At 34.0% G+C, this 20,314-nt stretch overlaps 1 protein-coding gene across 1 annotated transcript in view; it reads right to left on the bottom strand.

Annotated features, from left to right (window-relative positions):
- Positions 1-20,077, bottom strand: part of LOC138693303 (lachesin-like) — a 1,195,137-nt gene extending 1,175,060 nt beyond the window's left edge. The window contains exon 1 of the mRNA XM_069817176.1: positions 19,983-20,077. The gene's annotated coding sequence lies outside the window, so the exon portion shown is untranslated. The remainder of the gene's footprint in view (positions 1-19,982) is intronic.
- Positions 20,078-20,314: the final 237 nt, after the last annotated feature.

Genomic DNA, 20,314 nt, shown 5'->3' with positions numbered 1-20,314 from the left:
AAGTGACATGCAGTACAGGATTAAATTTTTTTGTACATGTTCATTATATACTTTTTTACTTTGTCTGCCACAAAGATGTTGTTAGGACTACCAGGTTAGGAGAAATAAATTTATTCACATTTAAGAAATTAAAAACCATTTTTGCTCTAATTTTTCCAATGGTAATGTGTCACTAAAAACCAAAATTATCATTATATTCTTATGTCTTATGGCGGATAAAGTTCAAAACTATATATGAAAGAAGTGTGCAAAATTTCAGATTTTTAGCTCCAATAGTTCTTGAGAAAAAGGAACATATGTGTCAAAAAATTTAGATTTGAGAAAAATGGGTTTAAAGTTAGTGATAACAAATTGTACCTCACATCAATGCATTCCAGGATCATAATCATCTGCTTCTTCACGAGCCGACTCTTTCTGCTTCTCAGCATTCCTTCTTGTGGTCCTGGCTTCCTTCGTGGATGACTGGGCAGCTCGCTGTGCATGATAAACCCGTTCGTTGTCGATGCGACATAGTGCTCTCTCTGTGTTGAAACCTGGTTTTAGGCCCATTTCATTCAAAACCAGCAATCTACGTGCAGCACCATTATTGAATGTGATCACGGCATCATGCACAGCAATCCAAATTGTCTGATGTCCCACAAATACTGTTTTTGGTGCTCGCTCCCAGATTAAGTTGTTAAAACTTTCATTTTGGTTCTGTGTCTGGCCATGTAAACACTTTCTGAGTAGGTTAACATCTGACAGATCTTTATACACTGGTTTTATGGTCTCCAATACTGCATTAGGAAGAGAATGCTTGTGGTGGTATGCCTCTCCAGAAGCTGCAGCCTTCTGAAATCCACACCATGAGTCGGGTCCTTTCGGGCAGAGTTGGTGTTGAGGTCTGTCATCGGTTGAAGCCTTATGGAGGAATGATGCCCACACTGCTGATGTTATTTCATTGAGACTGTTTGTGTTACGTCTAATAGCCAGGCCATAATAAGTCTGAAGTTTGTCTATTTCAGCCTCAGTTAGTCGGCCTGGTCCACCAAGACTCTTTCCGTCAGAAAGTTTTTTCCCCTTCATTTCTTTCTTGAGGTTTCTCAACCTTCTCCCCATTCTCTTTTGCATGTGGCCCACACACTCTAGCTTTTCAATAGCTACATCTCCATAAGGCTTACTCTCACAAACAGTCTTGTAGGCCTTAGAGTCTCCATCGCCCAAATATTTTACATACCTGACACCGCGGTCTCCTAAAGAGCGCTGGAAAATTTCTTTAGCACCCTCTGCCTCCATGGCTCCACTTGACCCGTCATGATTCTTGACACACTTATGACCTTCTATATTAGTGCTGCAGCCCCTACAGTGGTTGGATAATACTTCCACATCCAATACCTTGCCCGTAGCAAGGGACGTTGCTGCTACGACACCATGATGAGACAAATGTCCCCTACGTTGCCATGTTCCATCGATAGCCACTGTCAGGTCACCATTTCCTCCATTTGCTCTCTTGGCTTCCATGGCAGCATTCATCATTGAACCCTTGGAAACTTCTCTCAAGTTTCTTTCCAAGAATTCAGTGTAGTCACTAAATTTAGTAGGTGGAGGAGGGAGGTTGAGCATGCCACACAGGAGTTCACCACATTTCTTCCCTTTGCCTATAGATCGGAGACCATATACAAGTCTGACATTAATATCATAGTATTTGTGCCTCGTGCATACTGAAGTTCTTGATGTGTTGGCAGCATCACACTTCTTGCACTTCATAACAATCTGGGAGCAGAGACCCAATCTACCACTAATATTTTCCTCTATATACAATGAGTCTGAAGACTTACAGTATTTACAGATAGTGTTTTTATTCACAAAAGATGAAAGTAAGTCAACACTAATAATAATATTTACATCATTAGGCATACTATTTTCACTATTACTACTATTTACACTGTCACTATCATTATGTACAACTGCTTCACTTAGTTTCCTCTTGGAAGCACTAACCACACACTCTGTAACACTATGGTCAACACGTGGAGTTCGGAGGTTAGACTGCACATTGTTTTTGGTATGTTGATTACCATGAAATCTGTGTTTTTTGTACACTCTCGTACTTCTCGGCATGTTGTAGAAATGAAATCAAACTATAATGAACTCCAAAATTTTCACTGAGTCTGCTAAACTTTTCACTATTATCCACAAGAAAAAATGCTCACATTCCTTTCCACACAACAACAGAGAAAGAACAAAGCAGCGTCACGAAGCTGCAGTGCAGCCACTAACTTTCCAGCACAAAATAACATATACCTGCGGTTTTTATCACCTCTGGAAGCAAAGAAATACATGTACCAAGAAGGGGGTGTGGCACTCCAAGTTTAAAGGGATGCACTGTCATATTTAAAATGGCATTTAAATTGCCATAAATTGTCGTATCACTATAAACCTATATATTTTCTTAATCAGGAGAGATTGGAGAATTTAACTACTCTAACATTAAAAAATGCCATTTTTGACCATTTCATACTACCTTGTCCCCTTATGCGACATTATCAGATTAATGAAGCTATTATAGCTATAGTAACATATTTTATTTCTAATAATGTTCAATTGATAGGACTGGCAGTTCAATTTTTATACATTTGTTTCTTCTTTATCGCGAAATTTCCAAAAACTGCGATTCCGAAAACTCTGTGCATGATGAAACTTTGTTTCACTGTCTTTGCTCATCCTTCATACAATCCCGATCTGGCGCAATCAGATTTTCAACTGTTTTCAAAACTTAAAGAACTCATGAGAGGACTGCACCTCGATTCTGACGATGCAGTGCAGACAGAAGTGAGGTTGTGGTTCTCTCATTAGAGTGAAATATTCTAGAGTGACGGTATCAAGAAACTGGTACTAAGAAAACATATTCTTACGAGGCCTACTTACTAAGTTTAATACATGTTATTGTGACGATCTGAACTTAGATCATGTAAGATTTTAAAGGTCGAACGGATCTAAAAAACTTGACCTTCTACACCAGCGATGTCAGACAGGGACTAAACGGAGCGGAGCGCTCCACTAGACTGGTTGCGTGCTCCGGTGTTTCCACAGACATAAGCAAGTTCAAGCTCCGATCTAGCTCCACAACCGGTATTGGAGCTTACAACTCTGACACTACTGTTCTACACACACAAATTAAATCATAATCCAATATCGAGAATGGCTGAGGTTAAATGGGTTATTGATGGTGAGTTTAGTAAGGAGAAATTTTCTCTTCTACGAGGCTTTGCATTCATATTATATGCTTTTTACATTTTTAAAAAGATTCGGACATTCATAAGTCCATAGCAATTTAATTTCCTACGTGGTTTGTAAATTTATGGAATAGTAGGGCCTACATTATTCTCGTTATTCTTATAAGACATATTAGATATTATAGAGACATGTTTTAACACGAAATGTAATTTCTTTCTGTTGATATATAAAGCATTTGATGCGTTAAGAATGTGTTGAATAACTTACTGATGTAGAGGCAAGAAGACATTAATTTCTTGGGAAATACTCTACGATATCTCCTCACAAACGGAAGATATATATAATATGAATATAGGAATCTTTTGTAAATTCCTTTAACTCGAAAGTCTTGAAGTTGGTAACGAACTTTCCCTGCTGGAATGTAAATTAAACTCTGGTTTGTGTCAGGTATGTCTTGACTTCAATTCTCATAACGGGAAGTAGAAATTATGCATATACAGAAGTGATGTACACAGAACAATAATGCCAAGAAAACATTCCAGAAAGAAATTCTGGCTTTGAGCTCACTGGAATATCAGAGGATATAGTGAGAGAAGGAAAACGGAGAAGAAGAAGAAAGGAGAGAAGCATGCCAGGAACGAGAGAAAAGGAGAGAGTAGGGAAGAAGTAAACTTATTTAACATCTTCTCACGCACCGTAGCAACATAACGACTGTCAAAACTTTTTAGCAATTTTTATATTTTTGTATTTCTTCTTTTTTATTAAACATAGAATTAGTTGTAAAGAAACGAACCTAGTAGAAGACAAAGAAGTCCTCATTATCAAGTTGTGTGTAATGCTCAAACCTGTAGTTCCTATTAAATGCTAGCAGCAAAAGATTTTAATATATTCAAGCGCTATTGATTAAAGTTTGTAGATCCCTCCCTCCTTTCCCGTTCTCTTAAGTAGATTAATTTGGAAGCTTAAAATCGTCTCGGGGGATATAATATTATTGTTTCAGAAACTTCAGTGTTTTCTCTGAGTGCAGTCCATTACTAGTTGTTTAGTCAGTCTGGTGAGACGCTGAACGAAAATACCTGTTATCTACATTCCTCTTGTACCCAGCGCACTGACTATAGTTATAATAAAGCGATGTTAAATGATGTTACAGTCGCCGGGAAATTTCATATATGTGGCTGCCATTCACAGTGGGGAAACCGTAAACTGTACTGAATATTCCCTTTAAAGAGGAACAATATATACAAGATATCTATGTAATTATAAAATAATAATTATGACAATAGCAGTAATTATTATTGTATTATTATTATTGTTATTATTATTATATTATTATTATTATTATTATTATTATTATTATTACATACAAATGGCTTTCATGGAAGCCGGAGGTCCATTGCCGCCCTCATGTAAGCCTGTCATTCCCTATTCTGAGCAAGATAAATCCAGTCCGTACCATCATATTCCACCTCCCTCAAATCCATTTTATTATTCTCCATCTACAGTACGTCTCGGCCTCCCCAAACGTATTTTTCTCTCAGGTCTTTCAACTAAAACTCTATATAAATTCTAGGATTTACACATATCTGCTACATGCCCCACCCATCTCAAATGTGTGGATTTAATCTCCCTAATTATGTTATGTGAAGAATACAATGTGTACAGTTTTGCGTTGTGTAACTTTCTCCATTTTTATGTAACTTCTTCCCTCTTATGATGAAGGATGTACTTCAGTACATCATAATAATTTCATTCCTCTTAACCCCAAATATTTTTCCTAAGTACTTTATTCTCAAACACCCTTAATCTCTCTTTCTCTCTCAAAGTGAGATCCAAGTTTCACAACCATGCAGAACAACCATTGATATAAATGTTTTATAAATTCTAACTTTAAGTTTTTTTAAGGGGTTAGGTACAGTTTACAGCAGTAAAATTTTTGGAAATATTCAAAATTTTTTTCTTTTACTATAGTATCTTGTACAACAATGGAAATTGGTATGTCTAAAACACTATCCTTCAGCTATATGAAAAAAAAATATTTTTACGATTTTAAAAACGTTATTTATATATTCTTGTCAAAATTAATAATGATGGCAGTTCACTGTGCATTGATGAAGTGTTTCCCTCACAACTCATTAACGTTTTTACTTTTTCATCTTCTTTCTCTTTAATTTTATTGCTGAAACTCATATTTACAATATTATGCTCTTTCAACTACATTCCTTGATAAATATATATATATATATATATATATATATATATATATATTTTATGTTAGAAGAAAATACTGATATTTGACCAGTTTTTAAATGAATTTATTTTTTATTAGACAATCTATCAAAGATAGAGAAGTGATCTTGCATCATATTACAGACATGACATGCATAAATACACACAAAAAATATCATCACAGAATGTTGGGTAGTTTTTTAGTTATGTGGAAAACTCTTCATCACTGCACAGTGAACTGAATTAAAAAAATTGTAAATAATTTTTAATGTAAAAATATTTTTTTCATATAGCAGAAGGACAGTGTTTTGTACATACTAATTTTCATTATTGTACAAGATACAGTAATGGAGGAAAAAAATGTTGAAATTTTCTAAAATTTTACTGCCGTAAGCTGTACCTAACCCCTTAAAGCAGACTAGATGATGAAAGCTTCTCAACCGAAGAATAGAAGGTATTTCCCATATATACTCAATGGTTGAGCTTTTTGGACTTTTTCCATTGCCAATTTTAAAAAATTGTAGCACAACGTTCCGAAGAGTGGATCTCTTTTCGACGTCACGTGAAAACCTACTGTGGGGATCGCGTTGCAAGCAGCTAGCCTGTCTGACAGATCCTCCTCTCGAGTGTCATTTATATTTCTGCAGTGCTTGGGAAAAGTGACGTAAGTCAGTTTCCACAAACCTTTTTTGATAATTTATTGACAACTTACACTGGTTTATGTCGATTTGATTTTTTCTATATGAATTATTGTAATGGGAGAAATACTTATGTATTTTTTCCAAGCGAGCAGATATTCCGTAAGTTGTCAATAAATTATAAAAAAAGACTTGTGGAAACTGACTTATGTCACTTTTCCCAAGCACTGCAGTTTTGTTTCTGTTGTATATTTTGGTCAGGAGACATAATCTTATATTTTGTCTTTTCGGGATTTACTTCCAAATCTATCTCTTTACTTGCTTCAAGTAAAATTCCCGTGTTTTCCCTAATAGTTTGTCGACATTCTCCTAACATACTCACGTCATCCTCAAACAAGCAGCTGATGTAACCCGTTCAATCCTAAACTCTTCCTGTTTTCTTGGACTTTCCTAATGGCATATTGTAGATCAAAGTTAAAAAGTAAAAGTGATAGTGTATCTCCTTGCTTTAGCCCGCAGTGAATTGGAAAATCGGCGGACAAAAACTGGCTTATACGGACTCTGATGATATTGATGATGATTATATCAAATAGGCTAACAGATGGTAAAATCATTTCTGCTGGTCTCTAAGTTTCTATTAGGGTATAAGCACTAGGTAGTCAAGAAGAAGTTAAATTCATTGGTGGATGAAATGAGAGCTCATTACGGCACAAATTCTTAAAAATTGTAATGCGAATCTAAAAAGAAGAAGAAAAAGAAAAAAAGAAATTTTATTAAAATTATGTTGCATATTTTCATATGTTTTTCCTGAGTTCTGAGTTATCATCGCGAAATAACGAGTGACAATCTTAATACTCTGACATGCCGAAAGTGGAACTACGTTACCTTAATTTAAAATACAGGAAATTCCTTTCAGGCGACATTTTCCTTCCCTGCTCTGCTGTCGTAACTGACCATACGTACTGCTCATGCGTGCTCGTGACCTACAGCCCGTTGCATGAGTAGGTAAACGTCCTCATGTAGAACATACTGGAGATATTTGCAAAAATGTTGAACTTCCTGCAGAAGGTTCAGATTCAAAATCAGATTACTCAAGGACAGTATTTTAGTCACAACTTTCTAAATCATGGAACTGAAATATTATATAGGCTTCATTCGTAATATGTAATGAAGGATTATTTATTCTTATTTAAAACATTACCGGCTGTATGTTTATTTATGTTTATGTATTATTGAGTAAAAATCTAAAAGAGGAAGGAAATAATGGTGAATTAATGAGAAGAGGTATAGATTATAATTCTCTCATTGCTGATAAGGGAAAACGAAATCACAGTGTTACAGAGATTAGCTTTTTCTTCGTCTTCAGGTGATAAAAAATGGGATGAGAAGAGGTAAAGTAGATTAGCTGTTTGAAACGCCCCCAAATGAGCAAAAACCCCTGATCACACTTTTATTGTTTTGGTTACCTGAAGACGAAGATAGAACCAATCTTCGAAATGATGTGATTTCCCTTTCGAACATCAATAATGCAAAAAGTCCAATGTACACCTCTTTAAAATCTCTTATATTTTAATATCATTATACTATTTCTTTTTCAATATTGACTTAAATAATATAATTCGTGATATTACTGGCGATTCAAATGTGTAATTTAAGAAAATATTATAGCCTTATAATGTAATGCAACATAAAGTTACGTACAGGTAATATAATATAATATAGCAGAAAATAGGAAAGACTGGACAATGATGGGTTTGCAGTGAAAGACCTGCTGTTGGGCAGAACACTATGAATGAATCAATAAAATATAGCTATTATAATACAGTATATATAATTTATTTCAAGAAATAGTCTGCCCAGGCATCCTGGGTTGCCAAAAACACAGAATAACACACATATAAGAATAGTAATGATTACAGTAAGATAGATGAGCCAAATTTAAATGTGAACTAGGAGCTTAAGTTTAAGAAATAATAAATTTGTACATATATTTGTAACAATCACACACTAACGAATAGAAAAGGGGGGGTATTATGATATTCCGTATAAATGATTTTTCAGAATTGCCACAGACCCTTTAATGGTTGAAGTAATTATTTTTGGAATGATGTCATGGATTCCAAATGTTTTGATAGTGTTTACAGTTGATCGTGGGATGGTGCCCCTCGCTCCGATCATTAAACCATGTACTTCCCAGGTGCCTTCCATCTGATATTTTTCTCGAAAATACGGAATAGTAGGCTCATAAATTTGTTGTTTTTCTTTGTTGACCTCGGATGGTTGGGTCTGGCTCATCTCAAATCTAACAGTTGGGTCCAGTATAAAGCCTTTACTATTAATCTTGTCTAGAGCCACGATGTCCGCTCTTCTAATTCCGCCGCCTTCAGACGCAACGCAGTGCACCTCTTCATGGACCTCGAAGGATTTGTTTCTAAGGGCTTGTGCTATTAGTTTTCGGATGTTATGATGGCGTGAATTTCTCAGGAGTTCTCCATGCTGACAGGATCCTAGGACGTGTGCTAAGGTTTCAATCTCGTTGCAGTATCTGCAACGGAAACCGTCCAAGGATCTCCCATGAAGACTTCTCACTGGTGCTACGTTAGCATTAATCTTAATTGCGTCCCGCCATTCAGAGGAAGATAGACCCTCCTTAGAAAAAATCCATTTATTTCCGGGAGTATATTCTTGAAATAAAATAACACCTTTTCCTTCATGTGGAAGCGCACACCATTTGTCGTACTCTTGTTTCCTAAGATTTTGTCGTAGTTTATGGACATTGATGTTACTTATATCCAGATCTTCAGGTGGAATTTTTAACTTCCTGGAACATACTTTCTTTTCTGCTGCTATGTTCCTTGTAGAAACGACAAGAGGATTCGAGGTTCTCAATAATGTGTTGCAAATATTGAGATGCTGTAAATATGCTTCCCATTGAGCTTTGAAAAGGCTGAGACCCTTATATTTACGTTCGGTGTACAACATCGCGTCGGGCGTGTCTCCTGGCAAACATAAAATTTCCTTCACCGAACTTTTAATTAACTTATCCACATCTTCGAGAAACCGGTCAGAAAGCTGGTGAAGGGGAGCATTTTGAAGAGGATAAACAAGTATAGGCCAAATATACATATTTAAAACATTGAGTTTTTGTTCTGGTTTCAGAAGATAAGTAGATGTTAAAGATTGGATCTTATTATTTAAATTATTGATTACTTTGGCAATGTCAAACTTAATTTCATCAGAAAAATTAATCCGAAGGTATTTGATTCGTTCATCTCCATCAATACTATTAACAATTGATCCTCCAAGATTCAATGTCGTACTACTTAATTTTCCTTTCTCGATAACGATGGTTTGAGTTTTAGATTCATTTAGACTTAATCCGATCTGCTGTAATGACCGTTTTGTCATGGTAAATATGTCAGATGCAGCAATTGTACTTTTAGCAACAAGTGCAATATCATCCGCAAATCCTAATGTTACTACATTATTTAGATCCGATACAAGGTCATATCCAAATTCTTCAGCCACACTAGGCTCGGATAATTCATAAAAAATGTGGTCTATGCTGAGATTAAAAAGCATTGGGGAAAGAGGAGCGCCTTGCATAACCCCTTGTTTAAACGGTATGGGTTTTGTTTTATGGATTCCAACCTCTATCTGGGTTTCATTTCCACACTGTAAATTTATAATTAAATCCTGTAATTTTTGGGGAAGGGCAGAATTGTGAATGACAGATTCCAAATGCCGATGTCCAACAGTATCATAAGCTTTATGCACATCAAGAAACAAGATTATAAAGAATGATACTGAAGCTGATCAGGAAGAGGAAAAGGATTTGGCTGGGTCACTGGTTCAGAAGAAACTGCCTCCTGAAGGATGCACTGGAAGGAATGGTGAATAGGGGAAGAGAAGAGTTCAGAGCAGAAGAATATATCAAATGATAGACGACATTAAAATGTACTCGTAAAGATCATTAAGAGGAAGCCAGAAAATAGGAAAGACTAGAGAATGCTGGGCTTGCAGTGAAAAAACCTGCAGAACACTATGAATGAATACGATATAATATAATAAAAAGGTAAAGGTATCCCCGTAGCATGCCATGAAGGCACTTGGGGGGGGGGCATGGAGGTAGAGCCCCATGCTTTACATGACCTCGGTACTAGAATGTGGTGGTGTGGTCGGCACCACGCTCTGACCGCCTTTTACCCCCGGTTCTCAATTTTATAGGAGGCTGAGTGAACCTCGGGGCCGTTCTGAAAGTTTGGTAACGAGAAAAAATCCTGTTACCACCTGGGATCGAAACCCGGACCTTTCAGTCCGTAGCCAGCTGCTCTACCAACTGAGCTACCCGGCCGCCGATATAATATAATATAATGTAATATAATATATGAAATTAAAATTCACCATGTAATAAACTGAAGTTAAATGCTAGAACCTTGCACTGTATAAAAATTATTGGATGTTTAAAAATTAACTTAGCAAATTGACTAAAAGCACAAAATACCCATTAAGTGACTTTAAAGATGTCAATTAAAATATCAGTATTACATTAATTTTGTAATTATAATAATTACAATATTGTAATTATAAGAAAATTACTAACATCAAAATGTTAATACGATGCAATGAAGCTAAATACATTGCAAGAAAACTAAAAATAACTGCGCCCATTTAAATGAGATCTGCTTAGTAAACCTGTCACTAATTATTTTATTTCCAGAAACTTATAGGACGTTGTTTATTGTCGTGAATTATCTTATCTTTTATTAGGAATATTTTTGCAGTTATCTCAACTTTCCATGTGTATTTAAGTTATATCATACGCATTATATAGGCCTAAAGGAGAGAAGTATTCCAAATAACATAGCAAAAACTAATATTAGTGTATTTGTTTTTCAAATTACTATTACTGCGATTATAAATAACAGATATATTAAGCATCTGTGTTATTTCAATTTAACGGAATACTTAGCTAAAATTACTAGACACTTCTTTCTAGTGTAAACTTATTCATGTAGGCAAGCGGCACACTTCGCTTAAATCAATTTCTATTGTTCCTCTTGTCTAGAAATTTAGAGGCGTGTCACGAGACAAAATTGAATGTTTACTGGAAGTCTTTGTCCTTTTTTCATGAATATTTATAATACTTTTGGGAGCAACGGCGAAACGCTATTCAGAGCTTCTAGTAAGCTTCCCTCCATGCACAAAATATTTTAGTAACAAAAAGCTGAATGTTGTGTTTGATTTTCAAGAATATGTCCTACGTATGTGACTCATCTTCCTTAACTTCTTAAATATACAATATTAAATACGTGCCCCAGTTTATTGAGTATATTGAGTATCGTATAGTCAGTGAATACAAATTTGTGCAATTTACAAAGTCAAATAATGCATATAAAATAAACAACAGAGACATAAAACAATAAAGTTGTATCAAAAACACTCAACAACATATTAACATTAAAAAACTCATTAATATCATAAAAGGGTTTGTTGATTAACCAACCAGAGACAAGTCTGTTAAAAAACTTTCTTTCCTGATTGAAAACATGTGTCGGAAACTTATTTGCAATTTTTAAAGACATAATAAAATAATTATTCATTGTTTTGGTTAGCTTACACTTAGGTATATCAAAAAGGTGTCGGTTTCTGGTATTGTATAGATGAACATCATTCCTATGTGTCAACATTTGTGAATTATCTCTGACAAAATTTAAGGCTTGATAAATATACAGTGATGTTACAGTCATTACTTTTTCATTCACAAATAACGGTCTGCAGTATGCCTTATGAAACCTCATGTATGGAGGTAAGAATAACTACGATATAGTTCGGTACTCAAAAGTAAAATGTAAACGGTGATTTGCACTCATACTGTAAATGATAAGACTGCGGCATACTGACTACTTACAAAGACACTCCTATTAATTATTAATAGGACAATAGGATTTATGTTTTATATGGGCCTAGTTGCCAGTTATGATTTTCCTTTTTAAAAATTTATTGATTTATTAGGTCTTGTACCTTTTACTACATTTACGATAATTTATTCATATGATAATAATGATTCAGAATTTCGTAATTATAAGATGATTTAGTAATTTTCTGCTTGGAATGAAGATACTTACTTACTTACTTATTTACATACTTACTTACTTATTTATGGCTTTTAAGGAACCCGGAGGTTTGTTGGAGGTTGGTATGATATAAGTAACATAACCAGATGTACGCGTAATATAACGTTTACGGTATGGGGCAGATTATAACAATGTGTTACTTGATATAAAATAACATCAGATAAGAAATATGGTGATAGTATATGAATGTCAGAAAGAGCATGACATAAGTTAGGTAACTTAAATCACTATACAGTCACAAATCTCATTCAATATGTAGAAAATCAAACTCTGATTCATTTATTACTAAAATCTAAATAAAGATAATGAGGTATGGCTAGAGTTCTAATATGTGTAGTAAGATTAGTCGTAATAGAAGGAACATAAATTAATGCTAATTAGACGAGAGAGTGACAATGAGAAGAAGTGACTAAAACAATAATATAAAATGAAGCATTTCTTGCTCAACAACTATTCTGTTCAGTATAACTTTTCTTCATGTAAATGTGAACCATGGCATAGAAACTACGTAAAGATTAATTTTTTGTCCTACAGAATATATCTGTTATTGTAACAAGGGTCATTAGAGGAGAAAAATTCTCTCCGGTGCCGGGGATCGAACCCTGGTCCTTAGTTTTACGTACCCGGCGCTCTAACCACTGAAATACGCCGAAGTTAAATCCACGGTACCGGATCGAATCCCTCTCCTCTAGTGGCCTGACTCCAAGTTCGACATGTATTGACATATACGAAGTCATTTGTCATTACACAAGGAGCGCACTCAATTGAGTGACTTGGTGGCCGGGATTTTACAGTAATATGCACTGTTGGGCGAAGAATCTACGTAAAGATTAATTTTTGGTCCTACAGATTATAACTTATCTGTTATGGTAACAATGAGAGTTTCGATCCGGTGCTGTGGATTGAACTTCGGTGTAGCTCAGTGGTTAGAGCGCTTGGGACGTAGAACCAAGGACCCGGGTTCGATCCCCGGCGCCGGAGCGAATTTTTCTCCTGTAATAACCAATAGCATAGAAAGCTGAGACATTGGTCATTTCACTAATGTCGATTCATGTAAATGTTGGTAAGAGAGAAGACTTGGAATAGAATTGCTATGAATTCAGCTAAAATGTCATGCTTTCGGTATCTAGAGATGGGTATTAATACGGCACTGAAGTCAGTAAAATAATTATCGTTTCATTGAAACGGTGTTATTTACGTTAAACCTGAACCTCGAGCACTGGATTATAAATTCCGACTTAATGAAGCTCAAGTTACAAGCATTTCACTGTGCGCAAGACACTGCGTTTGCATGTAAAAAATATCTCCAAGTAGTGTCAAGGTTTCATTCAACTTACATATTTGTCCTTTACAAAGTCGATAGTGTCTGTTCCCAGACACTTTCTTTCCACCTGCTTCAGTTCAGTCTCGTTCTGTGTCAAGGAATTTTGTTTAATTAATCATAACGATGAACTTAAATTACTGAAGAAAATGTACGTAGCCATTATTACTGTTATTGTAATGTTTCCTTCTACAGTATTTTTCATAGCAATGAAAGGAATTTATTCTTCGTAAAGGTAAAAGGTAAAGGTATCCCCGTAACATGCCATGAAGGCACTTGGGGGGCATGGAGGTAGAGCCCCATGCTTTCCATGACCTCGGCACTAGAATGAGGTGGTGTGGTCGGCACGTAAAACATAGAAATGTTGCATTAAATTTAACAATTACATTATATTCATAATATATACAGGTTGTTTATAAAATATCGTCTGAAAGAACAGCAAGTGATAGAGGTGATGCAGTTTGATAAATTTAGTATAGAAACTTTTCCTATAGGCTAACTTGTTATTTTATCCCACTAGTAAAATTAGGGAGGGATATGGAAATTATTTAATCAATAATCATAAATAAACTGAATGTTCTGTTTAAAATGTATAATACTGTAAACCTAACGTATTCTTTTATAGTATTTTTATATGAATGGAGGGTTTCTTTCTTCGTATAAAACAGAAAGCTTCAACTAAATTTAATAATATTAGCCTATTGATAACGTAACACAGGTACATACAGAAAGTTTATGAAATTTCGTTTGAAAAGAATAATACGTGATAGAGGCGAACAAGTTATATAAATTCAGTGCAGGAACCGATCCTCTAACTTGCAACTTATCAACCTAGAAAAAATGGTATACTGTATAATACGTTTAAACAGGTTCTTGTGTACATATTAAAACAATGAATCCTATTATTCACTATAAATGACTCTCAATAATTATATTTGGAGTGAATCATGTAGTCCAAACTTGAATATGAGTACGTTAACCAAACATAAACATGCTATGCCATATTTGACTAAAGGATTATACACGCTAGTTGCTATAGCCTATTCAGTTTACATAACTTGCCGTTCTGTATCAAGTACCGGTACTATTTTGTGTCAGACGGAATTTTAGAAAAATCCTCTATATTTATATAATTTTATAACGCTCTGAAATTACTAATCGAAACGTCTAATTAGATTATTTTTCATACACAGTTGTTATCCATAATTACATTTAAGTGCTACTTATAAAAAGAATTGCGTTTGGTAGAGTAATAATATTCAGTTTCTAAGTAATATTTTCTGAAACAATGAAACTGTTCCCACAATTTCCATAAACTAAAATGTTCTACTTAATACTTTCAGTAATTATTATTATATTTATAAGAAATATATCTAAAGATTTTCTGTACTATATTGCTACAATTCATTACAATTAAATATTGGATTTGGGTTTGAGAAAAATAAATCTATATTACTGGGAGTTATATAGGCTAATAATTAAATATCCGCTGCTTATTTCTATGATTCTTACAATACAAATGGAATTTCCAATACTTCTTTATATGCCTAATTGCATCATTTCAGAAATTAACTTCCCACTCTATATATTATGCACAGTTTTTATAACACATTAACGAAATTATGTACGATTGAAGGCTATTACAATGCTTGACACGAAGCATAATATTTTGGCTCTTATTTCTTGTCACAAATATAGAAACACAGACCTGTCTTTCAGAGCTGCTTATAGGCTATGTCATCAAGAAACACGAGAAAAATGGAAGTTATCTGTTAAATTCGGTATTAAAAGCTCGCATCATGTTCTGCAAAATTGTTCACACTTTATTTTCATTTTTAATTTAACTGGGTTTTATAACACGGTAATGAAGCTTGTAAAATTTATTCATACCTAAATATATATATATATATATATATATATATATATATATATATATGAAGATATCACTACTACTTCCACATAATTATTATTTTTTCAATGAGGAATTGTACACTATTTCTGCACACGACTATATATTACACTAATGAAGACCTCATTATTTTTTTTCACAGTTATTATAATGTAAAGTATCAAATTTTGCGATAAACGATATTCAATATTTCCAAAACTTGTTCTTTCTTTATTTTTTATTTTAGTAGATTATTTTACAACACTTTATGAACATCTTAGATTATTTAACTTCTGATTGAGATGGAGGTGATCATGTCGGTGAAAAGAGTCCGTGGCCCAGCACCGAAAGTTACCTAGCATTTGCTCATATTGGGTTGAGGGGAAACCCCGGAAGAAACCTCAACCAGGTAACTGCCCGACCGGGAATCAAAACCGGGACACCTGGTTTCGCGGCCAGACCCGCTAACCGTTACTCCACTGTGGACCCGAAAATTGGTACTTTAACAAAGAGTTAGACCTATGTTTGCGTTTTATTTATACTTTTTTTTTTCAAAGTAAAACTTTACAACAGGTAAGGGCTACATATACAGGTTTTGTAACGTAGTAATACATTTCCTATTACCTACATCCATCTATGAATGTTACTGTACCATAACGATAGATTCACTGTTTCTAAATAGAGAGTAATATTCGTAAAAACTTTCTAAAAGATATTTCAAGCACAGCTTTAAGTATACTTTTCATAGAAATGTCATCATATATTTGTTCTTAGCAGATGAACTTTCACTGTCTGAGAAAAAATTAAAATTCCAAGTTATTATTTCGATTCGAACTGTAATTTAATTTCCAACTACAGTATTAACTTAAACATTTTTCTAAAAATAGTTTACCTAACAATAATCACTTAAGAATTGGAGGAAGTAAATTTGTTTCTTTTAATTTTCAGAAATTTCTACTATTATTGATGTAATATTGAGAAGAATGGAGCGTGGAAAAAAGACAAAATGAGAAATCAAGTTGTTTTATAAAGAGTGGGCGAAGAAAGAAAAGTGTCGAAACTGATCAGGAAGAGAAAAAGAATTTATGTGGAGCACTAGTTAAAAAGATTTGTTGGATGATCGTCCACCTCTGCTTCGGCAGCCGGCTGGTCGGTCTTAGCCCTTCATGGGCTGTAGCGCCACGGATTTACATTTTTTTTACTAGCTAAAAATAAACTGCCTACTAAAGGATGCACTAGAAGGAATAGTGAACGGAAAAGAAGTTCGGGGCAGAATAAGATATCAGATTATAGACAACATTAAAGTTATGGATCGTATGTAAGAGACAAAGAGAATGGAGGAAAAAGATAAGACTGGAGAATGCTGGGTTTGTAGTGAAATACCTACCCTTGGATAGAAATCTATGAATGAATGAACTACAGTAAAAGATAAACATGTTTACCTTCGGAAGTTATGTTTGAAGTTACATTAAAATTTGGAGTTATTGGAAAATGTTTTTATTAGAATTATTAGCGCAGCACAAATGTTTAGTACAAACAAATTATAATATTATTACCACAAAAAAGTTATATCTTTCGAAGTAACTAAACGACCATCGTTAATCATACAATACTATTAATTGTAAAGGAATTTTGCTTCAAACCTCATTATTTGGGGGAAAAGTAGTTATTGAACTAGTAATTTATTATATTCGAAACATTTAATTAATCCTAATAGTATTATCATTCAATTTTAAAGTACAATAAAACTGAACTACATACATAAGCTTTACGTGCACCAATTAATAATGTTACAGAAGTACAATATTCTGCTTAGTGATCGAAAGAGAATTTGGTCGATTGAATAAAATTTTAAACTTCGGAAGTTTTCATTAAACTTTGCTTTAAAATTTCATAGACTCCTTTAAGTTATATCAGTAACAGTATATGATTCTGAAATCTTTTTAGTAGAATAAATTGGTAACTAAATATTGTATTGTAATTAAATATGTATTTAAAGCCCCCGATTGTGGTACTACTTCTCTGTACAAGGAAAACTAGCTCCTATTTATTATGTGAATTATTATTAAAATTTCAATTTGTTAACAATTGTGAGGAATTTTTCCAGGCTTGTTTTAAGATTTCCTTCAAAGCGATCTTGTATCTTAAAATACTAAAATGCAATTAGCTCAGAGGCACATATTTCCACAGCTATACTTGTCTAACATAAAGTTATTGTAATATGAGTTCCTTACTCTACCATGTCATATTCAGATTTTTCTAAATAACTGAATCATAATTGTTGATAACTTCAGTTTCGTAATGTTTAATCCAAATTAGCTTATTTATGGCTAATTAAAAACTCAGATAGAATATCTGTGAAATCTCTCTTTAAGGTTGATTAAGAGAATGCACGCTTATAAGACCTTACAATTTTAAAAATATTTACAAGGTTTCTAAAAACTGTACGACATGTTTTCCAATTTTAAACTACACTGTTACAAGTAGTAAAGTATTGTTGTTTAGAATATGATATTTTAATTTATTTTGTAATAGCCTATATTTATGAATAAGTGACTAATATTAGGGAAATACAAAGAAACTGAATTATTTTTACTTGAAATTATTAAAAGGAAAGGAGTCACACATTGTTATTATTTATTTCATATTCCGCGAAAGTTATATACCCAGGTATATTAGTAAATCAATATTTAGGTTAACATTTTTCTCTAAAACATCATATTCATTAAAATATAACTCATATAAAGTCACATTGATTTTCATGACGCGTATTTCCGACTGCATCTCGCCTAGCGTGATGTATTACGTTCTTCATAAAGTGATTAATGCATAGCCGTAAATAATCCAGACGTAAATGAGCAACTTAGCGTCACCTCGCGACATTTGATAGGATCGTCGTATTTGATCGAAACCTCTGCGGGCTCAATGTTCTATTTAAAATTTACAGAAATGCTTCATAGGGCAATAAAATATGTACCTATCGTAATTCACTTTTAATTTTAATACAATTACATAGGCCTAGTTACAAAGTGTATTGCTTAGGCGATAAATAAATTCGTTTCGAAAAATTAGGGTCTATTTCAACGAAAACAGTCGGCAAATGAATTACGAAAATATAATTTTAAAATTCTCGAATTTTTCTACTCACAAACAATGAAATTTCCCAGTTCAATAATTTTATCATTTTCGTTAGGGGCCAGAAAATTACAAAATTTCTTTCAATTCAAAATTCCTTCGAAGATTTAGACCTATATATTATTCAAAATTGCACATTTGTATATAAATCATTTTACAGTGAATTCTGAAGATATCGCTCAGAATTACGCTGCTATAAAAATTTAAAAATTGCTGCGTATACATTAAGCTTGAGTTTCACTATCTCTTTAGTTTAACAAATTGAACAGCACCGAATTACCACAAAAAAGAAAAACATAGAATTTATAATTCACAATTAACGAGATAGGAAACGCTTACTTCATAACTTGTTACGACGATTTTGTATAGAAAAAAATTTAATTCATTCTTTAAAAAGTATAGTATTGCTTCAAGATTTCCGTCATACTCTTCAAATGACTAAAGTTTAATTAATATAAAGTTATCCCCGTTCTCATGAATATATTCTAGAACTTTATATTAAGAACAATCTCGATCCAAACAATTTTTCAAATGATCACATGCCTCAAAATATTGAGACGTAATTCGTAGAAATTTGTGTGTGTCTATTCAAAATATAACGAAAGACATAAAATATATTACACAGAATTATTCCATAAATAGCAATACCATTATCTAATTATTATTTTCCCACAAACTTTAAAGAACAAACTTTCGATTCTAATTTTCTTTAAGTGAACATGTGCCTATGAAAGATTAAACCAGTATGTGGCGTATGTGTTATATTTCAAACATTGCTAATGTTATTTCTAGGTATCGAGTAATTTAAATCTCAATTTCCAATCACAATTTTCATTCAGAATTTTCTTTCACCTAAAATACTAACGTATTTATTTCGCGCAGTTATGTCCGTCCTCACAGGAAATGCATTCCACAGATTGTTATTAGAAATTCTTTTCATCCAACATTTCAGTAGGTATATATCCAAAAAGATTAAAACGACTTTTACCACAAACTTCTATCCCTCGTAAAAAGAAATTAGGAAAATACTCAAAAGTTATAGAGAAAAAAAAACATTAAACTTTTCAATAGTATATCGTTGGTTCAAAATTTCCTGTATTTTATTTATAGATCGTAAAATAAAATTTATATATTATCGCATTCGTCTTCACAAGTGTCGAAAAAATTTCAGAATATTTTATAAAGCGGAATTTCAGTTCATAATATCCATGGACCAAGGATCTTATTTAAAATGACTGTAACGAAATTTATACAAAATCACAACTCTTTTTGTAGAGTTCATAATCATTACTATTATTAATCTTGTTTTTCGAATAATTTATTTTTCTGGAATTCTTTCGAGACTTTCCTCCAAGCGGTCATGTGTGTGATCACAGCAAGTCAGATCCGTCGTTGCGGAGCGCACTGTTGGTGCTACTCACCCTAGCGTGACGTAGGAGCCCCTGTGAGTCCTGCAGTTCGACGCTTTTGACACTCGCGAGCGCGCTACAACAGTCAAGTGTCACCACACGGAACTTCACTGCAGACAGTGCAACAATGCCACTGTTCTGCTGCCCGTCTTGACGGAGCGGCCGGCCGTCCCTCCTCCCGCCCTCGAGCTCTCTCCAGGCAGGCGCACTCCGCGCCCCCTTTTCTCCCCCCTCCCAAAAAACCCGATGGGGGGGAAAAGCTAGGCCGGCTCCTGTTGCTTCTCGCTCCATCATCCCCCAAAATCTCCCCCGGTGGATGGAGTGAGTGTCCCCCTCCCCAACAG

Source organism: Periplaneta americana, chromosome 17 (assembly GCF_040183065.1).
Source record: "Periplaneta americana isolate PAMFEO1 chromosome 17, P.americana_PAMFEO1_priV1, whole genome shotgun sequence".
In the NCBI taxonomy this organism is placed as follows: Eukaryota; Metazoa; Arthropoda; class Insecta; order Blattodea; family Blattidae; genus Periplaneta; species Periplaneta americana.
Note: the sequence above shows the minus strand (reverse complement) of the source record. Positions and strands in the feature narration are given on the sequence as shown.